The 11,441-nt window shown below is 46.7% G+C and overlaps 1 pseudogene; it reads right to left on the bottom strand.

The window, feature by feature from the left end:
• Positions 1 to 5,521: 5,521 nt before the first annotated feature.
• Positions 5,522 to 11,441, bottom strand: LOC136481131 (uncharacterized; annotated as a pseudogene).

The raw sequence follows: 11,441 nt of genomic DNA on the forward strand, positions 1-11,441 counted from the left end.
TTTCTGTGCTTCTTTGCCTCCTTGGTAATTGTCTCCTGGATAATAAACATTTCAAGAAAAAGCTTCCTGGATATCCACACCTAACGTGGTTCGGAGTAGTACATCGTCCTTTAATTATTTGTTAATGTATATATGCGATCTGAGTGCGCGCTTTATTAGCTATCGCCCATCTTACACACATTCGATGGACTACCTTTAATTAGCACATTGCATCGCCTGCCTTTATATGTATTCAATGAATGAACATGGTTCCGTGGCATGCATATATGGTGAAAGCAAAAGGAAGTGCTGGCGAGTAACTTGAGAAGAGCATGTTAGCTTTCGTGCATGTCAAGAGATGGAGTTTATAGATTCCCATCCCACACAGCCAGACCCGAGGCAACCCTTGTTGACCGACAATAAACTCAGGCCGGCACGCCGACTAAGGCCGGCCGGCTGCCAAAGGGCCTCCCATCCATCCCGGCCACTGTTGCCTTGGACGCCGATGCCGAGGACGGTACCGTTGGGATAACCGGCCAGCGGGCAGGCAGCACGCTCTCGATGTAGGTACCTCTTCCGCCTCCTCTCTCTGTCTGGTTTCTTTCCTCCGCTTAGCATGCTTCTTTCGTTCTGTGCTTGTCCTCTCCTGCCACCGCCGCGGCATGGAGTCCACTCTCGACCTCCCCAGTTTTTGTTTAAATTTCTTTGTTTCCTTCTTTGTTTCTTGTTCTTCAACATTTCTTGTTTTCTTGTAGCCTATACTCTGTTGTTTTTTCTGTTAATGCTTTTAATAATTATCTGTAGGGGCTGCGGCCCCTCGGCCAGTTTCCTACTTTGTTTTTTTCTGTTCATGTAGGTAATCCATTTAATATATGGTGTATCTATATTGGCAACATGCACCAGATTTATATGTCAACAGAGTCGTTGGTAAGAATATTGTTTCACTCGATGAAACCATATGTAAGTGGATCTAAAATTATGTCAGTAGACTTAAATCCCAATGACGCTAACAAATTGATATGTCAGTAGATAACGCTAACAAATTGATATGACAGTAGACTCGGTGGTAAGAATATTTTGTCTGGAATGGATGAAACCATATGTAAGTGCGTGAACATGATAATAATCTCTAGAGCTAGTTAGCACAAAGGGGAATGTCAGTAGTGTGTGATGTAATTACGTGTGCCTATTACTTAGAACATGAATGGCTACCTCGTATTGCGAAAGGTACAGGTGCCTTTCGTTTCTTGCGTTGCTAGCAGTTCCGTTTGGGGGGCGTATCTGCTGCACTGAAAGGTAATAGGTAAAAACCTTGAAACATGAAATGTTTTAGAACCATGGGGTTAACATATGGCCAAAAAATCCTAGCATCATGATATCTAATTCAAGGACGAAAATATGTATAGCCTTTCTCTTTTTTATGGATGCCATGCATGGCTGCCCTATGTGGTTCATGTATGTAATCAATCCAATAACTGGTATATCTATATTGGCAAACTACGCACTAAATTAATATATCAGTCGATGCAGCCATACGTAAATGGATTTAAAATCATATCATTATTGACAATGATGGCAAAAAGTAAGGGCGCAATGAACAACAACAATTAACATGATAGAGCAACAAAAATATTAATCAACTGGCCAGCCTCCGCCTGACTGTTCAGTGTCATGGAAATGGCTAACCTCCAAATGCCTGATTTGTGTGAGTATTCTATCGATTGAAGCCTTTGTCCGTGGTTAGAGAAAATACTCATTAATCCCGAGGTGGAGTATAAACTGGAGCAAATACAAATGTCAGATATCATAGCACCAGCAACTTGATGCAGTAAAGGAAGCACAAAAGCAAACCAACGATGCCCTGCAAAAAGCAAGATACCATAATTGCCATCATAGGAAGGACTAACATTTGTGACATCTGCAAATCCTGAACCTTAAAAGCAGTAAAGCACCAGATATAGAATAATTGGATAGAAGGGTGTAAACAAATTGCTCTAGTTTTGGATAAGAGAGCAAATTGCTTTAAGGTTGACATAAGCCTGTACAAGCCAAGTATGTATACAGAGGGAATGATCGAAGAAAACCTGGACATCTCCTCACATGTGGAGATGTCCAGGTTTTAGCCACCCGACGTCGCCACTTGCTCGAAACTTTCTCAAATTTTTATCACAGCCTCCGCATGCGATGACAAGACACGTCGTCAAGTTTCGTCATTTTCGGACTCCGTTTCGATTTTATAAAATTTAAAAACACTTTTCACGCGCGTGGCTCGGCGTGTTCCGACACCAACACGGTCGAAATTTCACGTGAGGCCCCGCACACGGCCTCAACTTGCTCCAAACATCATGAATATCATTTTCTGAATGGCCGGATTCTATTATTTCATGTACCTGCAGTTCAAATCTGGAGCTGTCGGAAAAAATCAAAGAAACAGAAAAAATCTACGGAATATAGCAAAATAAATCAAAATGACCCCAAACTTGGAATATATCATGTAATTACTGTATCAAGGCAACACAAAAAAACTGGGATCGAAAATCGAAAAAAAAAATTAATTCTTTGCCGACTGCCATCAGTGGCAGTTGGCAAAGAGCCTTTGCCCACTGCCAGGGAGGATGGCAGTCGGCAAAGCCTGCGCCTTTGCCGACTGCTGACGGAGTGGCAGTCGGCAAAGGTGACGGCGTGGATGGCGTCACTCATGGCCTGCCTTTGCCGACTGCAATTCTTTGCCAACTGCCTGGCAGTCGGCAAATCCAGGCAGTCGGCAAATCCTGCTTTGCCGACTGCAGGAAATTCCAGTTGGCAAAGGGACCTCTTTGCCGAGTGTCGAAAAAAAACAGTTGGCAAATAAAATTGCAGTCGGCAAAGAGCCAGTTTTCTGTAGTGTTGGTATGTAGCATACACGGTAGACGACAGAAGCAAATTGATTAGTAGCAGTAACACTAAAGCTGGCAACCAAGAAACTGTCAGGCATTAACACAAAACATGGAATAACTAATAAAACAGATCACCAACTGAACACTGTAATGTTATGTATCCAGGGTTGAAGCTGGGATCAAATCGATGTTAGCAATAACATATTCTGCACATATACATCAAAACATGTAACTGTACGTTATTTTGTTTTTCCAAGCAAGGATGCATTGATTGAATCATGTTATACTGTGGTGCCTATGCCCATACCTCTGCTCCTATGGGCAATGGCCACAATAGACTACTTAGAAGCATATGAATTATGCAAAGATTAGCTGCTCTCCTCCGGCCAGTTTTGTTGTGGACCTGAAACCTCCAAATCTTCTTGCGTGTCGACCCATCTGCTTGCAGTAAATGGGGATTAACCTCAGAGGTAATTATCAACTTTCTAGAAGTAAGCAACGCGAACCTTAAGTTGGTAACAAGATAAACAGAAATAAGTGACATAACCTGATAATCGAAGCAGCACAGGGAGAACTTGAAAGGCGCAGCACCACCGGCAGCAAGGATTAAGCAGAGGCAATGTAGGGCAGGAAGAAGCCTACCCTAGGCTCACATTGAAACTCGTGCGCAAGCGTTAGGAGTGAGGCAACGACAACGCAAACTGAAGGATTGGGAAGACGGAAGCCGTAGTGCCGCGGCCCTGTACGTCATGGTAGAGGCGGTCGGCGTCGCCGATAGCAACGGAGGCGATGGCCCTGTAGGCCACAATAGAGGCGGTCACGCCGACAGCGGCAACAGAGGCGAGGGCCCCATAGGCCATGGTAGAGCCAGTCAGCGTCGACGGCAGCAACAAAGGTGAGGGCTCTGTAGGCCGCGGTAGAGGCGGTCGCCGTCGTCGACGGCAACAGAGGCCAGCGCTGACGGCGGCAACAAAGGCGAGAGCCGCCTAGGTGGTCCGAGACGGTAGGCGCGGTAGGTGGCGGAGGAGGAAACGATAGGCTGGGGAGGACGGCGGTGAAGACTGTGGTGTCCCTATACACGGCGGCGGAGTCGAGCGTCGGAAGGTTTGAGGAAGGCAGGTTTTTTTTGCCGGGCCTTTTTCTTTTCCTAGCGGGCGAAATGCAACTTCTATGTTGTTGCTGGAGCTTTTTTTGTCGCGTGCATGTACGTGGATCATGGAGTCAAAGGCAAATGTAAGGATCGAGCAATCTTTGGTTGCTTCGGGTGGAGAAGAAAAAAGCGAACGGTGGTGGCTTGTTGTGGAGGAATAAATGAACAGTGAGAATGCAACCGTGACGTGGCTCGCGGGGAATCGAGTTGTGGTCTATAGAAATAAGGATTATGGTAGATATGTCCATAAGAGCAAGAGTTAAACCTATGCTAAGCACTCTACCAAACAATTCTTGTTTTCACTTCAAAAGAACATGCACACAAATGATCAAGGAAAGAAGTAATAATACAGGAAAGAGAGGCCCAGAGGTAACTAGATTTTTTTTTCCAAGGTATCCGGTTGTTGCCACAACCCCCTAGATAATGTTGGAGCATAAAAGAGTTACCAAGACTCACTTAATTTAATTTCCTCACTTCACTCTTGAATACCCTTTCCTCTCTGGAATGGCGGGTTTCAAACCATGTACACCATTTGCAACCTCCTCAATAAGAACTCCATCGAGAAATGTCACCAACACTACTAGATTCAGGCGCTTTGCCGAGTGCCTGCAGCACTCGGCAAAGCCCCAAATACACTCGGCAAAGGCTTTGCCGAGTGCCGCACTCGGCAAAGGCTTTGCCGAGTGCCGCACTCGGCAAAGGCCACTCGGGAAAAAAATGGCCGGCAAAGCAGCCTTTGCCGAGAGCCATTTGTTGGGCACTCGTCAAAGCTTTTGCCGAGTGCCGAGCCAGCCCTCGGCAAAGAAAACGAGCGGTCACGGCCCAGGAAACGGTGACGGCGGCTTTGCCGAGTGCCAACCCGGACGGCACTCAGCAAAGTTTTTTATTTTTTTAAAATTCTTTGCCGAGCGCCGCCCGGGCTGGCACTCGGCAAAGTTTTTTATTTTTATTTTTTTTAAATTCTTTCTTTGCCGAGCGCCGCCCGGGATGGCACTCGGCAAAGTTTTTTTTTAATTTCTTTGCCGAGCGCCGCCTGGGATGGCACTTGGCAAAGTTTTTTATTTTTTTTGTTTAAAAATTTCTTTGCCGAGCGCTGGACGGGTGGCACTCGGCAAAGTTTTTAATTTTTTTAAAAAAAATCTTTGCCGAGTGCTATGGTCATGGCACTCGGCAAAGCTGGGAAACGGGTTGCTACTTTTTCCAGCTTTGCCGAGTGCAGTGACTATTGCACTCGGCAAACTGACCAAAAACAGTGTTTTTTTTCATTTTTTACATTCCATCACGACAAACACAAATCATCACATATATCTCACATCCATCCAAACATGCATCATAGTTATCCAAACATTTCTCACATCCATCGCATATATCACATTCATCACATATATCACATACATCAATCCAAACATCTATCGCATATATCATAGTTATCCAAATATACCACTAGTGCATGACAAGTATATCAGAAATCCATCACCAAGTGAACAACAAATGCAAATACAACTAATGCTACTCATCAGAAAGGTGGAAACTGAGTGCCTGGTGAAGGAAAAGCTGGATCAGTCGGAGGCGCATGAGCTGGATTATTTGAACCCTCCGACTGAGGCTGCACAAAGGAGAAAAGATTGCATGTGTTAGACAAGATTACTTGGATAGCTAATCTAGGTCATACAAGCAAAGCACAAGCGAAAACTCACAGGAGTAGCTGCAACTGCAGGAGTCGGATGTGGAGCGAAGAGCCCAGGTGGCACAGCTAGACCCGTATGTTGCCCAAGAGTCTGCATGAACTGCATCATTTCCGCCATCCTCTGCACCTGGGCCTCTCGCGTGGCTCGCTCGGACTGCAACTGGGCCGCCAGGTCCTGACGTTGCCTTGCTTCTTCTTCTAGCCAGGCCTGCAATATTTGACTCCAATGTTTCAGTAATGCAAAGCTAATTAAGGTGTGTAAAGATCAATGTACGACGAGTAAAACAGGAATAACCTCAAGTGCGTCGACCCGTTGCTGTGAAGCGCTTGGCCGTGGCCGTATGGCCGGGCCTTCACTCGTGCTCCGTGCTCGGATCTAGGAGAGAGAGGGAGTAGAGGTCGAGTCGATGACACCGTCACCAAGCCAGTATCGCCCATGCTTCTTGCCTCCACCCACCCTCATGACGATCTCTGCATCAAAGTCCTAGGTGCTCGGGTCGTACTATGGCCCATGAACCGACCTTGCCGCCGACGTGTACTCACTGATGCAGGTGTGGACGCTCGGGTTGGTGCACGCCTCGGGTGGGTCCTCCGGGTTGTAGGAGACGGCGGACGTCGCCTTGCCCTTGTGGGACATACACCATGCCTGGAAGTCGAAGCAATGCTGACCACCATGTGCCTCCGACTACGAGAAAGACAACAAGATGATTAGAAATCATGCCTAATTGAGCGTCAGAATAGATAAATGAATTCGCGTACCCATAATTGTTTGTATCCGGCAAGGTTGCGGTTGCCTTGATGATGTGCTGGACCTTGCATCTGCAAACGTCGCTCCCGGGCAGCTTCGTGCGTCTAGGCCCACGCGGGGATGAACCACTTGTCCACGATCATCGCCCAGCACTCGGGATACGAGGAGCACCACCAGGGACACATCTACACATCATCAAGTATTTGACATATAAAAAGATCAAATTAAACCAACTTAATCTCAAAATGAATCAATATTAATGTTCTTTATCTACCTCAAGGTACTGGTCCCGAGTCAGCGTCATCTTTCTTCCTTCTTCTTTGCTGACCTTCTCTCCAAGTTTTGACCCGTAGTAGGTCATGATGGTCTGGATGCGCATCTCGTGATGGATATCGGTGACGAGTTTTTTATAGGCTTTGGTAGCCACCAAATCTGCCCTGGCCTCAGATCCCTCCTCGCATCTGAAATAAGTCTGCATACAGACGCGATGTATCCATTCATTATTTCAAGAAAAGTCCAATGAATGCGATGTATTGAGCAGTGTAGTGCGAGGGAGACTTACCCAAAACTCCGCCTTCGCCCGCTCCGCCTTGTTGGGGTAACCCACATCGGGGGCGGTGGCGTAGTGGTCAAACATCTAGGCCGGCTCCCTCCTGCTGGCGTAGTCAACTAGGCCAGGGTAGTGTTGCCTGCACAGAAGACCCAGGACGCCATTGACCAGGCATCCGTGACCACCACCCAACACAATCGTCCAGTTCCTGCACAAGTAATTAAGAAAAAATATTAGTTTCTCTATGGATTTTCAACATATCATATGAAGTGGTGGTGATTAAATCTAAAGTTACTTACTTTTGCCCTTCGGGGCGAATCATTGGGCGTTGGTGAGGAAGCAGAACCGGAGGGAGGCTCATCGGACCTCGCAAGTAGACGTTGGACGAACCAGAGGAAGCGGAACCTGTACCATCCTCCTCATGCGTCCCCTCCCCCTCATGCGCCGCCTCCTCCTCGTCCGTCTGCCAAACCAGCTCGTCGTCGTCCCCGGGCCTCGCCTCCTCCTCGTCCTCCTCACGCTGTATGGTAGGAGGCGGCGGTGGCTGCCTCCTGTGGCTGCTGCTCCTCCTCCTCCTCCTCCTGTCTGACGGCCCCTCACCTAGAGCGGCATTTGCAGTGCGTCGTGTTTGGTAAAGCGAGGACACGTCCCTGTGACGGTCGCTTCGGCCCGCCATCTTTGTTCAATCACCTGCAATTAAAAAGAATAAACAAGACGTAATTAGAAATAGAAATAGATGCAAAATAAACAAAACATAGTATTACATGTATTAGAAATAATCTTCATGATTGGGATTAGCTGGATCATAGGTCTCGTCATCACTATCAACATTGTCATTGCCCAAATAATCAACACTATCCGAAGGAGGAATGTTGTCTTCATTGTCATTGCCTAAACATAATCGCTCAAGCATTTCGAAGTCCTTCACATTTTGCACCTCATCTCCAGCGTCCTCGTCATCAACCCTTTCATTGTCTAGTTCCATTCCGATGGCTTCGGTTAAGTCTATCTCAAACCTCCCTTCTAACCCCTCTTCTTGAAAGAACTCTCCATCATATGTGTGTGGGTTGAAGTTGTAATCTTCATCGTTTGGGACAGGTAGTTTACCGTGTGGCGAGACCTTGTGCACGATATCCCAACCCTTAAGATGCCCTTTGGTTTGGCATGCGTATGACGTATAATAAACTTGCGTGGCCTGTTGAGTCACAATATAGACATCGTATCCTGGATAGACGGAATCCTGTCAAATTTCGACTAGCCCAAGATTAGGGGCCCGTCTCGTTACTCGAGTATCAAACCAATGGCATTTGAATATGACAGGATTAAAAGGTTTGGCACCATAAAATGAAAGTTCATATATTTCTTCAATTCTTCCATAATAGTCGAGGCCATCAGTGCCGAGCGTAAAAACTCCACTATTTGTGGTTTTTTTATTAGGCCGACTCTGCTCGTAGCTTGCTATGTGAAAGCGATATCCATTCACATCATAACTGGTAAATGGCCTGACCCTGAAGGCACAGCCATTTGCAACCTGTTTCAACTCATCACTTATAGACGCATCGGTTTGGGCCTGCAAGCTCAAGCAGGATAGATCGTTATATTATTCGAACATATGAGCAACTTGGAATGTTGAACTAAGTACGAGCTAAATTGGACGATACCATATTTTTGAACCAAGAAATGAAACCGGGCCTCCCTGGTCCCACACCCTGTGAAAGAAGGGTATCATTTTCCTGCGGGGTAGGATCCCTTGATTGATGCCAGGATTCATGAAGAAATTCCCTGTACCAACGAGAAATAAGGGAGTTGGATGCAGAATAGTGATGGCATACAGAAACAAGTTCGTTGAGAACTTACCTCACATACAACTGCACCTCGACAAGGTTGGTCAACACATATAGCATGATACTGTGCCACTCTTCAATACTCAAGTGCTTAGTGGTCGATCCACTTGCGCTTCCGAGTTGCCCTTGGAAAAGGCTGAGGTTCGATTCATTTTTGCCAGCATTATAACGAGGGGGTAGATTATGCACGCTAGGAAGGTTCTCAGTGTAGTATTTTTCTATGAAGTTTGACACCTCCTGCAAAATATATGCCTCTGCAATGGAAGCCTCAATTTTGGCTTTATTTCTACATTTTTTGCGAAGAGTCTTTAGACATCTCTCGATTGGATAGCACCAACAGGCCTGCACAGGCCCCCCCATTCGTGCCTCATACGGGAGGTGCACAATCAATTGCTGCATCGATAAGAAGAAGTCGTGTGGAAAGATCTTCTCCAACTTACAAAGCAACACAGGTGCCCCTTTTTCCAAGTCATCAATGACGGTCTGAGATAGCTCCTTGGCACAAAGCTGGCGCAAGAAATAGCTCAACTCTGCCAGCACTAGCCAGACATGCTTAGGGACATAGCCTTGAACCATCGCCGGCAGAAGCCGCTCAATCCATATGTGGTAGTCATGACTCTTCATCTCGTTGACTCGCAGAGTAGATAAGTTCACTCCCCTCTTTAGATTCGTTGCATACCCATCAGGGAACATTAGCGTCTGGATCCATTCAAGTACTTCCCTCCTTTGTTTGCTAGTCAAGATGAAATCGGCCTGAGGCCTCCTCCAATTCTTGCCGCCTCTAGGAGGCTGCATCTCTTGATTTGGTCTATCGCATAACGTTGCCAGGTCCACTCTAGCCTTAGGGTTGTCCTTAGACTTTTCAGTGTCCATGAGTGTTGCCCAAAGTGCCTCGGTGGCATTCTTTTCAGTGTGCATTACATCATTGTTATGTGGCAGAAGAAGGTCATCAAAATAGGGGTGCCTCATCAAGCCCGACTTATGAGTGCACATATGTTGCTCACCATATCCCACAAAACCACCTTCTTGATTGGCCATGAGAGCATCTATCTGAGCATGAACCTCGGCACCAGTCATCATCCGTGGTGCAGGGTCTAACACTATGACACCTTTCGTAAAGTTTTTGATGTCTTGTCTGAATGGATGGTCAAGAGGTAGGAATTGACGATGTCTATCAAACGACGAATACTTGCCACCCTTCTGCAACCAAATGAACCTAACACCTTCCTTGCATATTGGGCATGGGAACTTCCCATGAACACACCAGGCGCAGAATATCCCATACACTAGGAAGTCATGCAGGGAGTAGTGGTACCAAACGTGCATTTTGAAGGTTGTCTTTGTAGCTCGATCGTATGTCCATACCCCTTCATCCCAAGCATGGACCAATTCATCAACCACGGGCTCCATGAACACACCCATATTACTCCCTGGGTGTCCAGGAATTATCAACGACAAGAATACGTTATGTCGTTGAAAGGAGACACCGGGGGGAGATTAAGGGGGATAACGAAGACGGGCCAACATGTGTATGGGGCAGCCATCATTCCATAAGGATTGAACCCATTTGTTGCCAGCGCGACATGTACATTACGAGCCTCATCTACTTTGTCACGATGTTTGTCATTAAAGCGGATCCAAGCTTCACCATCGGATGGATGTACCATCTTGTTAGGATTGTACCGTTTGCCATTTTTGTTCCATGTCATCTGTTTCGTGGATTCCTCGGTCATGTATAGCCGTTGGATCCTCGGTAGGAACGGAAGGTACCGTAGGATTTTCACGGGGATCGTAAGTTGCCTCTTCTGGCCATCATCAGAGTCTACCTCCAAGTACCTAGAGGATTTACACTTTGGATAGAACTTTGCATGCTCGTGTTCTTTCCTAAATAGGACGCACCCCTTGGGACAGGCATGTATCTGCTCATACGACATCTTAAGTGCACAAAGGAGTTTCTGTGACTTGTACATGCTCTTTGGTAGAATGTGGCCCTCCAGAAGCAGGGTGCCAATCACGGCCAACATCTTATCGAAGCCTTCTCGACTCAAGTTTAACTCGGACTTCAACCCCATTAAGCGTCCAATGGCATCCAGTTGAGACACCGTTGACCGATCGTGAAGGGGTTTCTGTGCCGAGTCCATCATGTCGTAGAACGCCTGTGCGGCTGCCTCCATCTCCTCCTTCTCACGTCCATCATCAAATTGGCCATGGTGAAAGTCATCTAACATGTCTGCTACCCCCGCATCAGCATCAAAAGCATCCACCCGTGGTCTCACCACCTCCTCTCTCATACGATGGGCTTCACCATGGTGGACCCACCTGGTGTAGTCTGGCGTAAATCCATTCTTCACAAGATGTTTACCCATTTCCACCTTGTTTACCCTTCTCCTGTTTCCACATTTCCTGCAGGGACACAAAACTAGGCAATGTCCTTTAGCAGCCTTGCCAAATGCACTGTTCAAGAAAGCCTACCCATCTATGCATCCGTGGGTTGTCCAAAGACAATCCGAAATAGATACGGTCATAGATATGCAAAGATCTGCATACCTCCAACCGTATCTCTTTCGAACGGAAGATGCCTAACTGGGTTACGCGATCTACGACCAT

The sequence above is a fragment of the Miscanthus floridulus genome, chromosome 9 (assembly GCF_019320115.1).
Source record: "Miscanthus floridulus cultivar M001 chromosome 9, ASM1932011v1, whole genome shotgun sequence".
Lineage (NCBI taxonomy): Eukaryota > Viridiplantae > Streptophyta > Magnoliopsida > Poales > Poaceae > Miscanthus > Miscanthus floridulus.